We start from the raw sequence: 15454 nt of genomic DNA on the forward strand, positions 1-15454 counted from the left end.
CTGGTGGCCTGATGTGCTAAACATTTGGCGTTCTTTGGTGATGGCCGGATCCGACGGTAATGGGAATTTAAATGTCCCATTGTATAAGAAATAATGGGAGCTGTCATGTAAGAAAGCATACACCTGTCATTGCGGCTGACAAAATCATTCCCAACTGTTTGATATCAAAGCATTCATTAAAGTGGAACGTCACTCTCTCAATCAATGCTGACTATTCTTAATCATTATGCTGTTAGCATTAGTAAATAGGTATATTATATTTACTTGTTTTTTTTTTCCTTTTTTTTTTTTTTTTTCTTCAGTTACTTTTTGGTTTCTATGCCTAGGCAATTTTATGTCATACATGCCTCCCAGGAATCTTCAGGAGGGGCATTCTCACCTTCCTTCATGTATGCCCGAACTAAGGGCAGATGGATTCCGGGAAGTCAGTGCTATCATCATCATCTATCACCCTTACTCAAGATGGCCACGGGCAGAAATGCAGAAATGTTGGAGTGTTTTTTCAAATGGGTGTGGGGTTTTATTTATTTTTTTTTTTTTTTTTTTTTTTTTTTTTTTTTAGCAGAGCAAAGCATATAGACATGGATAGGCGAGTTGCTTTTGAATAATTTTATTTACTTTTTTTTTTTTTTTTTTATATATATATATATATATAAATGTATATCCGCTTTAACCAGCCTTGAAATGTAGAGGTGACCTAAACATTGGAGAATTATTTACAGAGAACATCAGACAGTCTTTCTCTGGCAATTATTGTGTATGGTCACGTTTTTTGTTTTTGTATACTGCTTGCTTTGTACACTGCAATGCTGTGTTTTTATTCTGCCAATCTATTTAGTGAAGTAAAATGTGTGACGTACAGCAAGCCTTAACAGCTTTGAATGATTTTGTAAGCACCTGATTTGTTTTGGCTGCTTTGGGTTAGGAAACCACACTGGTTATCAGGGTTTTGCATTCACTTTATTGAGAAACGTTACGTAACATATGAAACTGTTCTGTTAAACATTGGAACCTGATTGCTAAAAGCAATGTGGTGATAATCCAAGAAATATCTCCTAAACCTATACGGTTTAGGAGATATTTGCCAAAAGACAAGCACTGCTGTCTACGGAGCATGCGCCGTATACAGTGGCACGCAGGCGCACTGAGCGCGCTGCTGTTAACGGCAATATGCGCGAGTTGCGGCTACCGTGCACATGTGCGGGAGTGACGTCATCACGGCTTCGTGGAATGACAGCGCCGGAGCGGAGAGACCCACCAAGAAGATGGAGGCTCCGTACACAAGGGGACAGCGGTGACTTCGCTGGCTCCTGTGTCAGGTAAGTGACACATAATGGACTACTATGCGATACATAGTAGTCCATTATGCTTTACCTTTGCAGGGAATCGGAGGAAGGAAAAAGGATTTACTTCCTCTTTAAGAATTAAGGATTAAAACTTGCCTTACTCCTCGCCCCCCACAGGGTTTCCTCTCTGCTATGGAACCAGTCTTCAGAAGTCCTTTCTCTTTCTCCTCTTAAGCCCCATACAAACTATATCAGTTTTTCTGCTGAGTTTTTCCTTCAGATTTACCAAAACCATATAATATGAGGTCAAACCTTAAGAGTTTCAATTTGTATGCAATCAGGCAGGCCCTTGGACTACGTGGTTTTGGCAAATCTGAAGGAAAAACTCAGCAGAAAAACTGATAGTGTGTATGGGGCTTTACTCAGTCATGGTCTCTCTGAGATCAATGAGTACAATGCAGGACCAGTACTCCAACATTTATACACTGATCGCCCACCCACAGAGAGTGTAGAAGTGTGCTGGCTATTGGAGGAACAAGGAAAAGTGTTTCTTCTTATTCCTCTAACCACATATGAGGTTAACCCATACTACGCAAGGGGGTAGCACCTGAGTATGAATGCTGATTGTAGATTGGCTTAAAGTGGTTGTAAACCCTTACAACCAACTTTGACCTACAGGTAAGCCTAGATTAAGGCTTACCTATAGGTCCAAGAAATATCTCCTAAACCTATACGGTTTAGGAGATATTTACCCGTAAACAGCTGCGCGCAGGCGCACTGGGGCAGGCCGCAGATCACAGCGATATGCCGCGAGTGTCGGCTCCCGTTCGCATGCGCGGGAGTGATATCATCGCGGCTCCGGCGAATCACAGCGCCGGAGCCGCGAGACCCGGAAGTCGCTTCCGGGATCCATGGCAGCCGTGAAGAGGAAGACGGAAGACCGCTTCGGGGAGCTTTGTTCTCGGGTAAGTTATTCATAATGAGCATACTAGCTCCTTATGCCTTTGCCTTACAGGGTGTGCTTTAAAAAAAAAAAAAAAAAATTGCCTTTACTTCCTCTTTAAGAGTAGATGAAAACCTTAATTTGTTAAAGCACTGTGTATTATAAACAGTTGGTGAGTTGCTTTTTTACAATATTTATTTTTTTTTTCCCCCAATTTTGGTGCATCTCAATGCTGCTGATCTCCTGGTGCCCATTTGCAGTCCCTTCCTGTCAATATGCATGCACCCCAGGGATGGGATTCTTGATGGTGACAACATTGGACTATCCCTGCATGATGTGTGTTGAAACCACCGCTTGTAATTTCTGTTGGTAGTGCATGTGACAGGGTGACAACACAGAACCACAATTAGGAGTCGGACACAGAAAGTTGCCCCTCTATAAAAGGAAGACCCTGAACATGGGGCACCAGCAGATTTAAAATGTTAAAAATGACTTTTGAAATGTAATGCAATCATGTTTACATATACATTGCCGAGGTATAAATGTAGAATATTAAAGCGGCACATTCTGGATGGTTTTTGTAATGTTTGTGACAACCCTATTACCTAAACCGTAGTTTTACTGACCAATGTATTTTAAAAAAATAAATGCCAGCAGTGGGTCTGTGCTTTCTCTTGGTGTCATGTAACGTGGCTGGAGCCGTTGGGGAGGAGGAGATGCCTTTAGGGAAGGCTGATGAGGAATGTTACCACACCTTGTGTCTGAGCAGATTATTTATGACCAGATCTTGTATGCTGTCTAAGTGACAGAGGGGGCTTCTTTGCAAAATTCTGGTTTTATTTCTCATGTGACCTTGGCAGATCTTTGTGCTGCGTGGATACACATGCTTTTTTGTTACCCTGGAGATTGTGTGTGTGTTTTTTTTTTTTTTTTTTTTTTTTTTTTTTTTTGTAGGAATTGAAAACGACATAATCAAGGTTGGAATTCCCCTTAAATCATCAGACGCTTGGGGCTTTTCCTTCTATTCATAAACTAGCTTAAAAAAAATAAAATGACTAAAGCTACACAAGCCAACACATATTGTACAATTTACAACATGGAATTTGTTAAAATAGATCTAAACCCTAACTGGGTGACAGTAATGTGTAGCACAAACACATATCATCGTGTTTTCTATGAAACGCAGTTTAAAGTACTTTTATTTATTTATTTTAATTCAGGCTCTGTTCACACCAATGCAGGTGTGGCTGTGCACAGCAACTCATTTAGGGCAACTCATTCATTTTAGTGGACTGTCCTACATGTCAACAATCACACAAGTGGTGCATTTGGTGTGAATTGCACCACACCTGCCGGTTTATAGTGCATTTTCATGCTCTGCAGGAATGCATGCAATATCACGCATGTTTCCACATCACAAAAGTGTAAACAGGGCCTGATTACTGCTGATGTCATTTATTTTTTTTGTCCCTTCCAATCTACTTGCACTTGATCCAGAATTGGCCCAGGAACATGGTTGCAAAGCGCGAGACCGCACAGCTGCTTGTAGCCTCCACCAAGGGCACATGTGGCAGGGTGACAACACAGGAATTCAGTTAAAAAAAAACTGCTGTCGCCCCCGAACAGGAAGTGTCTAAATGAGGACAAGCAAGGCAGGCTCCCCAGCTTTTATTTTAATGAAAGCTGCAGATCTGAGAACAACCTTTTTAAAATTACATGTATATGTTCACTTTTCTAATGAGTTTAGCGGTTGCACTCCTGTGATCCATTGGCAAAGTATTGACAAAATTGCTTTGGTCCTATAATGTTTACAGGGCTTATGTCTTATACTGTATATGCCTATTATTCAACTTTTAGGGTTTGCAAACAAACTATCATTTTTGAATGGTGCATTAGTGGCCATCCATCGGCCCAAGAATGAAATGCTGCCCCACCAAAAAGCCCCCACATGCATTTTTTATAGACTGATAATTAAAACTAAAATGACTAAATTAATCAGAAAATCAGATTTACATGCAACAGCACCTTGTCCATTTGCAAAACTATATCGCAAACCATTACGTTCAAATCCAAACCTCTTCCCTTTTTTCTTTTTTTTTTTTAATAGCACAAAAAAAGAAAACCGCAGAGTTGATCAAATACCCCCAAAAGGGCGCTACTTTGTAGGAAAAGGACGCAATTTTTTTGGTCATTAATATATTATTGTATTATCTGTAGAGGGGTTTCCAACATCCCTGCTAAGTTTCATTTGTTATGTCTTGTTCTCAGTTTGAATTAGATGTGAAGTTGCATATCAGAGACCAGTATTGTGATAATATTGAAGTTTATTGAGATTTCCATGCATTACAGGGTTTCGCCATTATCGTTACCTTATTGATTAGTAAGCTAGGGCTGCGCCTTTTTTTTGTTTTGTGACCTCCCAGTAGTTTATTGAAAACAGGAGTGTGGTGATTACATAATAATAATAATAATAATAATAATATTATTGTTTTATTTAATTTTATTATTCTAAAGAAATTTTAGTTTTGCCCCACTGGGTCCATGGTTGGGCCGGCCCTGCTGCCAGAACATTGTATTCTGACAGTAGCACCTGATCCCTTCAACAGAAGTCGGAGTATGTCCAGCATAAAGTGGAAATAACTTGTCTCCCGGTACTTGTTGTGGTCACTGATTTACGTCAATATTGATCTGCTCAAACCATCTCCCCCACCCCCCCCCCCCCCTCCCCCACCAGCTCTGCACATTTGAGTAAGCCAATACTACCAGAACTCTTAGACTGGGGACATGATGCAAGAGGTGGTTAGTGACTGCAGACTGCATATTTCTTGCACTAAAGTGGCCAATAATGGCCAGCAATAAATTCATACTAATTTAAATTGATGATATTAATTAAAAAGTCAAAATATATAAATATTTCTTTAAACTGTCATTCTCTGTATCGGTTTCAGCACCAAAGTTTCCGTTCGGCGCACCCCTAATTTATATTTTTGGTAAACTCATTCAGTGAATCCAAGCTCTGCAAGTTGAGATAACATGCACTGCATTGGTTCAGTCACACAATTTCACAGTAACCATGAGATAAAACAAAGTTCAATAATATTAATTTATCCCATTGTTTTGCAAATCTATGTATACTGCAAACTATGAATGTTTGAAGAGAAATTAATCTGTACCAGGCTCTAAGTGTGAGGAGTAAGGGCAAGCAGTAAAAATCTTACTTCTAAATCTTGTGATCTTTCTGCACGATGAAATGCTTTTATTCTTCCCTTGACAAGCAAAATGGCAGCAGACCATAAGAGACCCGGTTTGGGAATATTTACTAACCTGACAGCTTATTATTCTAAATGGCAAACCTTCATTTTGTTTGCAAATATTAAAGATTCTAACTACCAGCAAGAATAAGTCCTTACATTTAAAGAGCACCTGTCATTTCAGATCCATCATGGCGCTGCCTGTTAGCGGGCATCCACTCACCTGCTGCCGCCACGTCCCTCACCTTGTTGTGTCACTGCCACGTCACCAGACATCCCATTAAAGTGCATGGGACTGTCAGTGAGACAACAACGGGTTAGAGGAGGAGCCACTGCGGACAGTTGCTCTTTAAAAATGATGATTTAAAATTAGTTGATTTAACTCCAGCTTTAATACGAGCCTCCACTGTGGAATTAATTTTGCACAGGGTGGCCCCAAACCTCATATTCTGGAGTCCCCCCAGCGGCGCTCGTGGCTTTTCCTCACATCGGTAAACGCCCTGGGAGAAGCGTTCTCCCTGGGGGTTACCTTGCGGGTGTGCTCCCGAGTCCAGCATTTGTGTGCATAGACACAGAATGCTGGACTCAACCCCAGTATCCATGTCATTGGATTTGATTGACAGCAGCAGGAGCCAATGGCTGCCCTGCTATCAATATATCCAATCAAAAGCTGAGAAGGTGAGTGTGGGAATGAAGGGCCTATATGATTAAAAGGGGGGGAGGGGGGGGTCACTATCAGACGTGTAGTTTATTTTTATTTTTTTCCCCACCTTTTAATGCATAGGATACATTAACCACTTTGACTCCGGAAGATTTGGCTGCTAAATGACCGGGCCATTTTTTTTTATTTATTTTTTTTTCAATCGTGCGGTCTTGCGACGCTGCACCCAAACAAGTGATGTGTGTGGTGTTTTTTTTTTTTTTTTTTTCCCCGGCTTTCTTTTGGTGGTATTGATCGCCTTTGCGGTTTTTATTTCTGCGCTATAAACAAAAACAGAGTGACGGTTTTGGGGGGGAAACGCAATATTTTGTAGTATTTTGTACTTTTTGCTATAATATCCCCCATCCCCCCCCCCCCCCCTTTTTTTTTTTTTTTTTTTTTTTTTTTTTTTTTTCTCAGTTTAGGCCGATATGTAGTCTACATACTTTTGGCAAAAAAAAAAAAATCTCAATAAGCGTATATTGATTGGTTTTATAGCGCCTACAAAATAGGGAAGATATATATAATGGTGGGAACATTGGAAGTGACGGATTGTGGATCCTGGCTAACACACACTACTTGTCACGCCTCTCAGAATAGGGATTTGTGTGCTTAAACAGTTCCCTGTTCTGCCTCTCATGCTCATCATCGCGATCATCAGCCACGAGCATTGGCATCCCCTACTGTGGAGCGTGTGTGCTTGCCCGCTATCCCGATCCCGTAAGCTGCTGTATAGCTATGACGGTTTGCGGGATCGCGCTGACCTGCTGCAGTAAAATGACTGCGGCTGGTCGGCAAGTGGTGAAGGTGAAAAAACACAAGGGTTTACAACCCCTTTAAATCAAATCCACCCTGGGGGGGGGGGCAAGGAATTTCTTTAATTTTCAGGGATTTCCTCTCACTTCCTGTTTTGGCTATGGGCCAGGAAGTGGAGGGAAATCTTGACAGGGGTTATAACCCTCCCTTGCTGTATCCAAAATGGGGGGGGGGGGGGGGGTTGCCTTTTAGTTATCCATGAGTGCTGGATACTGTTCACTTCCATGGAGTTTTCTTAAATAAACCTCACACAACTAACAATTTGCATTTGGTGTTGCCTCCTGTTCCTGAATGAACACTACCTGTTTGTGAGCCTGTGTGTTGAAAGTTGTCTGAAATACTGAACAAATTCTGACACCGTTCCATTATAATCCCATTTTTATCTCCATCTACTGTGGGAAATATCCTGAGAACAAGTTTCCATGACTACATTAGTTAGTTTTTGTCATGTTTTGTGATTGTGTACTCCTTACAAGATCATAGCAGATTAAAGGATAAGTGTTCATGACAATCTTTTTCCCTACACTCCCCTCCTACAGAATTTTTGTAAATGATCATACTTGCCTGTAAGAGCAGAATTGCAGGTCAATTCTTGAAGTGTGGAGAGTCACTGTCAGGTGGGAGGTAGGGCAGTGAGCCACATACTCCCCAATGGAAGTATGTGGTGGTGGGGGGGTTACCTTTTTGGTTTGTTGTATATCCCTGCATTCAGCAATGTCCTTGCACTCTTAAAATGCATATAAAGTAGATGGTGGTTTTATTGCTCTTGCTGTATGTACAGTACATGTTCGTTTTTAAAAGAATGTGAAAGTTCGCCTCTGGGGTAGGAGTAAGAACAATGAGGAAACTGAATCTTCTCGGATCCAATTATAGATCTTAAGCCATGATTGCAGACACGTAATGTAGGCCTAGACCCTGAACAGTGGTAAATGTTCTCAGCTCTGGTACAGAAGTAGATATTGCTTTACTATTTTATTCCTTGCAAAGTTATGGTGTATTTTACAATGATGGAGCAATGGCCTTCTTCCCCCATTTATTTATTTATTTATTTTAATTTTTTCCCTTTTTTTTTAAATGCTGCTGTTTATTACCCATTGCTTTCATGATGTGCTGTGATCCATGTAGAACAGGGGTAGGCAACGTCGGTGTAGAACAGAGGCAGGCATCATCAGCACACTTATCTGTGGTGAAACATTACCCATCATGCCTCGAATTTATACCCAGGGCTGCTGATCTTGAGTGCTTCATGTGCCAAGGTTGTCTACTGCTGAACTTGACCGATGACTGTGTCCATTATAACAAAGTGATGCATTCCATTTTGTATTCCGTTTTTTACTTTTTTTTGGCTTTGAATAAAATGTGGTTGTTTCCCAAAGTATAGAACATGTTTGATTACTGGCACGCATCCTCACTGTAGGTATATGCCCAGGACAGCTTCATGACTGAAAATGTTTACTAGTGTCAGCTACACGTGACAGACAATGGAGAATGATTTTACAAGCAGATGGTATATATTATGTTCTTTTGTCACCAGGACCATTGTGCAGGGGGGGTACTCTTCTAAGCAAACGATGGTGGGAAAGAGGTTCGTGAGAAATATTCAGGAGGGGATGTGACCTATCTTGGTCAGGATTATTGAGACCAAAGTGTGGCCCTTCCTTCCTTCCTTCCTTCCTTCCTTCCTTCCTTCCTTCCTTCCTTCCTTCCTTCCTTCCTTCCTTCCTTCCTTCCTTCCTTCCTTCCTTCCTTCCTTCCTTCCTTCCTTCCTTCCTTCCTTCCTTCCTTCCTTCCTTCCTTCCTTCCTTCCTTCCTTCCTCAGTGAGACATCTCTCCCCCCCCCCCCCCCCCCCCACACACAAGCACGACTTTCTCCATTTGACCTTTGTTTTTGTTTTTGTTTTTTGTGTGTGAAGCCTTTTCAGCACTGGTTACCCATGCCTGGACAAGCGAGGCTGCCAGTTCTTCTGTCTGCAGTCTTTGAATTTTCTTGGCTCTGAGTCAGAAGTTTGGAAAATCCGAATCAATAACCAGAATCTGAAGCAGTGTTTTTTTCGAACTCTCCAGGATAAAGGCCTCAGCTAGCAATCGTGATTCCATAAATATCTTTCAGTATAAAGCTGGCCATACATTATACAATTTTCTTTATATTTACCTTCAACTATGTAGTGCAAGGGTCTGCCTGATTGCATACAAATTTAAAGTGACCTCATATTATATGGTTTTGGACTTTTGGTAAATCTAAAGGAAAAGGTGTGCAAGAAAATTGTATAATGTATGGGCAGCCTAAGTTTCAGTATAAGTTTAAATGATCCACTAGTGATGTTTGTTGGTAAAATAAATGCCCCCTTGTATGGTTCTCTTCATAGGTGGCCCCTGTGTGCTGTACTGTAAAGGCCGGTTCATACAGGTATTAGCCTTTGTAACAGTAGTTTGTACTGCAAGCTTTTGAAAAGCGGTTGCAAAGCTTTCAGCAAGCTTCAGGCCGCTTTGTTCAGTTTCACTTTGGGAATATTAAAGCGGATCTGCGCACACAAATTATTTTTTTTTTTTTTTTTTTGTACAGTTAAAAATTGCTATCTTTCTAAAGTCAGACTCACTTTTAGTGTTACTTTCTGGTATTCAGGTCCGTTCTGTCAAATCGTCATTTATAAAAATAATGCACATCAGTTTTCATCTTGCTTGTGGGCATTTGAAGCCCACAAGCAATCCCTTCCTTGTTCCCTTACAGTAGATGTACCGGCATTCCTTGCTGGTTCCAGCGCATGCTTAGTGGTAACTGCGCCGAGCGATGTAAACCTCTTTGTTGCCATCACAACGGGTGGCGTCTTAGGAAGTTTCCGCCCCCGTTGTGATGTGAAGCGTCATGTCAGTTGAAATCCAGTGAGATTTCGCGGCAGCTCTCCGCACTGACTCCTGGGATGAATGAAACGAGATCCAAGGAGACAGTGCAGCAGGGACAGGAAATGATGCGGATCCCCGCAAAATCATTTTGTGTGTGACAACAAATATATAAAAAAAAGCTGCTAGCAGGCTTTCCACATCCTTTCCTTATTACTAAAGCCCCCCAGAAAATATACCCCCCCCTTCATGACTGGAAACTTTTTGCGATTCGGCACTATGTTAATTTAACTGACGTTTTCTTCCCCACAAATAGCGCTTTCTTTTGGTGGCCTTTGATCATCCCTGTGTTCTTTATATATTTTTTTTGCGCTATAAACAAAAGACCAGTGCTACTAATATGCACTTTCGTTGTACTAATGACACTGGCTGGAAAGGGTTTAAACATGCAGGGTGATCAAAGGGTTAACTGTGTAATTAGCCAGTGTTTTGTATTTACTATGTGCGCTGCTTTTACTAGGGAAAGAGATGGACTTGAGTTCCTGCTTTTCAGGAACACAGAATCCATCCTTTCCCCCTGTCAGAATGGAGCTCTGCCATGTTTACATAGGCACAGCTACGTTCTGATTCTCTGCCCGATGAGTGGCGTCTGCTGTGAAATAATCACAGCAGAAGGTGTGTGTGTCTGTCTGTTTGTGCCCCCTGCAGTCACAAGTTCAGGATCACATGTGTAAGTCTATTTATCAATACTCCTGTTAAAGGGATTGTAAAGTGAATTTATTTTAAATAACAAACATGTTATACTTACCTCCACTGTGTAGCTTGTTTTGCACAGAGTGGCCCCGAACCTGCTCTTCTGGGGTCCCTCGGCGGCTGTCTCGGCTTACTCCCACAGGTGCTTCTCACGTTCATGCGAGCTCCCTCGCATGGTGAGAAGCACCTGCGGGCGCGCTGCCGTGATGCAGCCGGCGGCTATAGCCGCTCGCTGTATCACACTGCCCCGCCCCCCGGTGCTCCGCGTCAGTGGATGTGTTTGCCAATGGCTGCGCTGCTTTCCATCCACTCCAGCCAATCGGCAGCCAGGCTGAATGGTGGAAAGGACATCGGGGGGCGAGCATGGGACTTTCGAGGGGTGAGGTAAGTAAAACGGGGGGGGGGGGGGGCTGGGGGTGCAGGCACTGTCAGATGTTTTTTCACCTTAACGCATAGAATGCATTAAGGTGAAAAAACATTTAACTTTACAACCCCTTTAAGGGACCATGCACACGGGCTTAAACGCTGCTTTTACAGGAGTTCTGTGTCTTGCCTGTAGAAGCAACTCATTGTTATCCTTTGTCCATGTACATTAGGACATTTAGAGGCATCATTTTTAAGTTGAGCATTTGAGGCAGAGAAAAAAAATCCTTCTGGTTTGTGTTTTTGAGAGGAGTTCTCTGGCAGAAAAAAAAAATTAAATATTCCTCAATGTGTACAAAAAACGTTCTATATGAACTTTATTTTTATTTTTTTTTGCCAAAGAAAGTCCAGTGTGTGTGTGGAGCCTATCTGTGTTTAAACTCTCTAAACTGCAACAGGAAAGCTCTGCAACTGCTTTGATCAACAGGGCAACACTGCATTTCTGACCGGCTTAACAAGTATTTTTAGGTACCGTAATATCTACCAATATACCAAAATGCTTAAAAAGTTGTTCACATGTGTGCAGCTGCGGTTTGCCGTCGGGGGTCCGGTGCAATTTTTAGGTGTGAATTTTTGCCTGAATTCGCACCTAAACTAGACCCAAAACGCACAGGACCCTTTTTGAAACCTCACCACAGCTGCCCCGGACATGTGTGAACTGGCTCCATTTGAGATCCACTTGCATGTCATGTGAATAGGATGTGGTTTAAAACTCATCCAATTCACATATATGTGAAACTCAGCCTTAATCTGTCACTGGTCCAGAATAACGCTATCATTATAAAGCCTGCCATACATGACCCTGGTGTTTTTAAGGCCAGTTCACACTGGTGCGGTTTGAGCGCACTACAGGTGCAGGGCAGTTTAAATTTATGATGCGGGTTAACTGCACTTTCCCATTGATTGCTATTTATCTTCCACAGTTTTTTGGTGTAGTTTCTGAAAGCGGACATATGATGCGTTTTGGGAGAGCGCACCACAATGCTGCAAGATAGTAGAAGTCAATGGGAAAGCATAGCTAAACCGCACCAAACTCATGGGTACACTGCACTGTATCCACTGTGCAGTCAAACCGCACCACATGAGTGTGAAAGGGGCCTATCTGCTGGCGGGGTACACAGGTGCACCACCCAGCTCTGCTACCAGTAGCCTGTCAAACGCTTTGGAGAGGGTGACTGTTGCTGTTTCTGTACAATGCACCTAAGCAGTCTGGGTTTGGTCATTTGTCCCTGGATGCATACCAGTTCACTGTCCATCCGCAGCCGCTTTCAGCCTCTCTAAAAAGTTTGACAGGTTGCATGGTGTACCTTCAACCCCTAACTAAACACCAGAGCTGAACACTGTGCATGGGAACTAATCGTGCAGACCTAAAAATGATGCCTGCTCCAGCCTAGGACTCCTGTTTCTAGAAATTGTTGTGCTCCCGTATTAATGTATCTGTAAATATAACCATTATTTTATATTTGTGTTTTTTGTGAGCAGTGAACAAAGTATGTCACCCCCCCCCCCCCCCCACAGTTCAGGGAGAGATGGAGACAGAGGAGTGAAGATTGCACTGCAGGTGGTGGAATTCCACAAGTCTGATAGCATGGGAAAATTCTGTGCAGAGTACACAGCAGACAAAGGGAGTGCTAGTGTAGCAACTTCTAATCTGACATGTTTTCTTGTCTCTGGTTTTATGCACATTCGCCCCGACTGCACTTGGTTACAGTTTACTGATGTCTGTGTCCCTACAGTTTAGGGTGTAGAGAATAATCTGAGGACTTGCTTTTTATTTTTTTACCACCCTTTTTTTTTTTTTTTTTTTTTTCCTTGACATTAAGGGAAAGCACACATTTTATTTAATATGCATTATAGTTGGTAATTTATCGTTAAGGTAAATGCACAGGTGTTTTGTGCAGCCCCATTCATCTCAATTGGAACGCATCAGCTGCACAGACACAGCAGCTGCTCACAACGTGACAGCAGTGCGGGTGCGTGGCCCTGAATGCACACTGTCTGCAGTTGGGAATGGGGCGCCTGCAAGGCTATCAGATTGGGAGCAGCTGCTAAATGGGGACTGCCTGCATGGAGATTCACAGAGCACCGGTGCGGCCTCACAAGGACATGCGCTGTAGTACACTTGTGTGAACAAGGCCTTAAAGAGACCCTGTCACCAACTTTAAAAATTGTGGGTAAAGGACAGAAAATGAGTTGTATGCTTTTCGCAGTGTTTTTTCCTGTCCAGAACATTAATTTTAAAAAATTGCAATGTGCCTTTTAACCACTTTCAGACCGGACCATTTTGCTGGTCAATGACCAGAGGTCTTTTTATAATTTGGCACTGCGCTGCTTTAACTGGTAATTGCGCGGTCATGCAATGTTGTACCCAAACAAAATTTGCGTCCTTTTCTTCCCACAAATAGAGCTTTCTTTTGATGGTATTTGATTGCCTCTGCGATTTTTATTTTTTGCGATATAAACGTAAAAAGACCGCAAATTTTGAAAAAAAATGATATTTTCTACTTTTTGTTATTAGAAAAATCCAATAAACTCAATTTTAGTCATACATTTAGGCCAAAATGTATTCAGCCACATGTCTTTGGTAAAAAAAAAGTCAATAACTGTATATTTATTGGTTTGCGCAAAAGTTGTCACATCTACAAACTAAGGTACGTTTTCTGGAATTTACGCAGCTTTTAGTTTACGACTGCCTATCTCATTTCTTGAGGTGCTAAAATGGCAGGGCAGTACAAAACCCCCCCAAATGACCCCATTTTGGAAAGTAGACCCCCTAAGGAAATTGATAAGTGTCATGTTGAGCCCATTGAATATTTTATTTTTTTGCCTCAAGCGATTGAATAATGACAAAAAAAAAATATTTTATTTTTTTTACACAAAGTTGTCACTAAATGATATATTGCTCACACATGCTATGGGCATATGTGAAATGACACCCCAAAATTAAATTCTTCTGCTTCTCCTGAGTACGGAGATACCACATATGTGGGACTTTTTGGGAGCCTAGCCGCGTACGGGGCCCCGAAAACCAAGCACCGCCTTCAGGCTTTCTAAGGGCGTAAATTTTTGATTTCACTCCTCACTACCTATTACAGTTTTGAAGGCCATAAAATGCCAAGATGGCACAAAACCCCCACAAATGACCCCATTTTAGAAAGTAGACACCCCAAGCTATTTGCTGAGAGGCATGTTGAGTCCATGGAATATTTTATATTTTGCCACAAGTTGCGGGAAGATTACAAACTTTTTTATTTATTTATTTTTTTCACAAAGTTGTCACTAAATGATATATTGCTCACGCATGCCATGGGCATATGTGAAATGACACCCCAAAATAAATTCTGCTGCTTCTCCTGAGTACGGAGATACCACATATGTGGGACTTTTTGGGAGCCTAGCCGCGTACGGGGCCCCGAAAACCAAGCACCGCCTTCAGGCTTTCTAAGGGCGTTACAGTTTTGAAGGCCATAAAATGCCAAGATGGCACAAACCCCCCCCAAATGACCCCATTTTGGAAAGTAGACACCCCTAAATTTAGGGGTACACTAGTGAGACTAGGTAATAAATGGCGGGTGCCCTGAAACTATAAAAAAATAACTAACCAACCAGCGTCACCTGTAACAGTTATATGGTGATCACTGGTGAAAGGGTTAACTAGGGGGCAATCAGGGGGCTTTATGCGGTAGTATATGGGGGTCCCTGGCGCTATAAAAAGTTGCGGCGAACCTAAATACCTACCTGCCTAACTAGCGTCACCTGTGACACTAATACAGCGATCAGAAAAATTATCGCTTATTAGGCTGGGTTCACACTGGAGCGATGCGGGAACGCCACGAATCCGTGGCGGGTTCCCGCATCGCATGCCTCCCGGCGGCAGTTCACACTGCCCTATGCAAACTGCTGGGAGTGTCAGTGAAATGTTAATGACACCCCCAGATCAGTTCGCATATCGCAGTGCGATCTGCAAACTCGGATCGCATGGTGTGAACACCCATGCGATCCGATTCTGCTGCGGACCAAAAAAAGAGTCCTGTGCGAATTTGCGGCGGGTGCGGCGCGAATTCAGCCATACTATCTGTATGGCTGAACTCGAATCGCACAGAGATCGGATGTGATTTGCACTGTAGTGCGGTGCGAATCACATTCGTTCTCATAAACCGCTGCAATGTGAACCCAGCCTTGGTGACACTGGCGACGGGGGGTGATCACGGGGTTAAACCTTTATTGGGGGTGTTAGGGGGGTACATTAGAACTAAAGGGGGCTAACCCTAACTGCCCTAACAGTTATTAGTCACAAATGACACCAATGCAAAAAAAAATGCAATTGGTGTCACTGTGACTGGGGGGCAGGGGTAATTGGGGGGGTGATCGGGGGGTGAAGGGGGAGTGTGAGTGTGCCTGGCATGTTCTACTGTGTAGTGTCGTGTTGGTGCAACTCACCGAT

General features: G+C 42.5%; 1 protein-coding gene across 1 annotated transcript in view; it reads left to right on the plus strand.

Annotated features, from left to right (window-relative positions):
- The window catches only part of DSG2 (desmoglein 2), a 75876-nt gene that overhangs the window by 7959 nt on the left and 52463 nt on the right, over nt 1-15454 (plus strand). The gene's annotated exons all lie outside the window — the stretch shown is intronic.

Source organism: Lithobates pipiens, unplaced genomic scaffold (assembly GCF_037356315.1).
Source record: "Lithobates pipiens isolate NorthernLeopardFrog02 unplaced genomic scaffold, aLitPip1_a1.2 Scaffold_19, whole genome shotgun sequence".
Taxonomy (NCBI): Eukaryota; Metazoa; Chordata; class Amphibia; order Anura; family Ranidae; genus Lithobates; species Lithobates pipiens.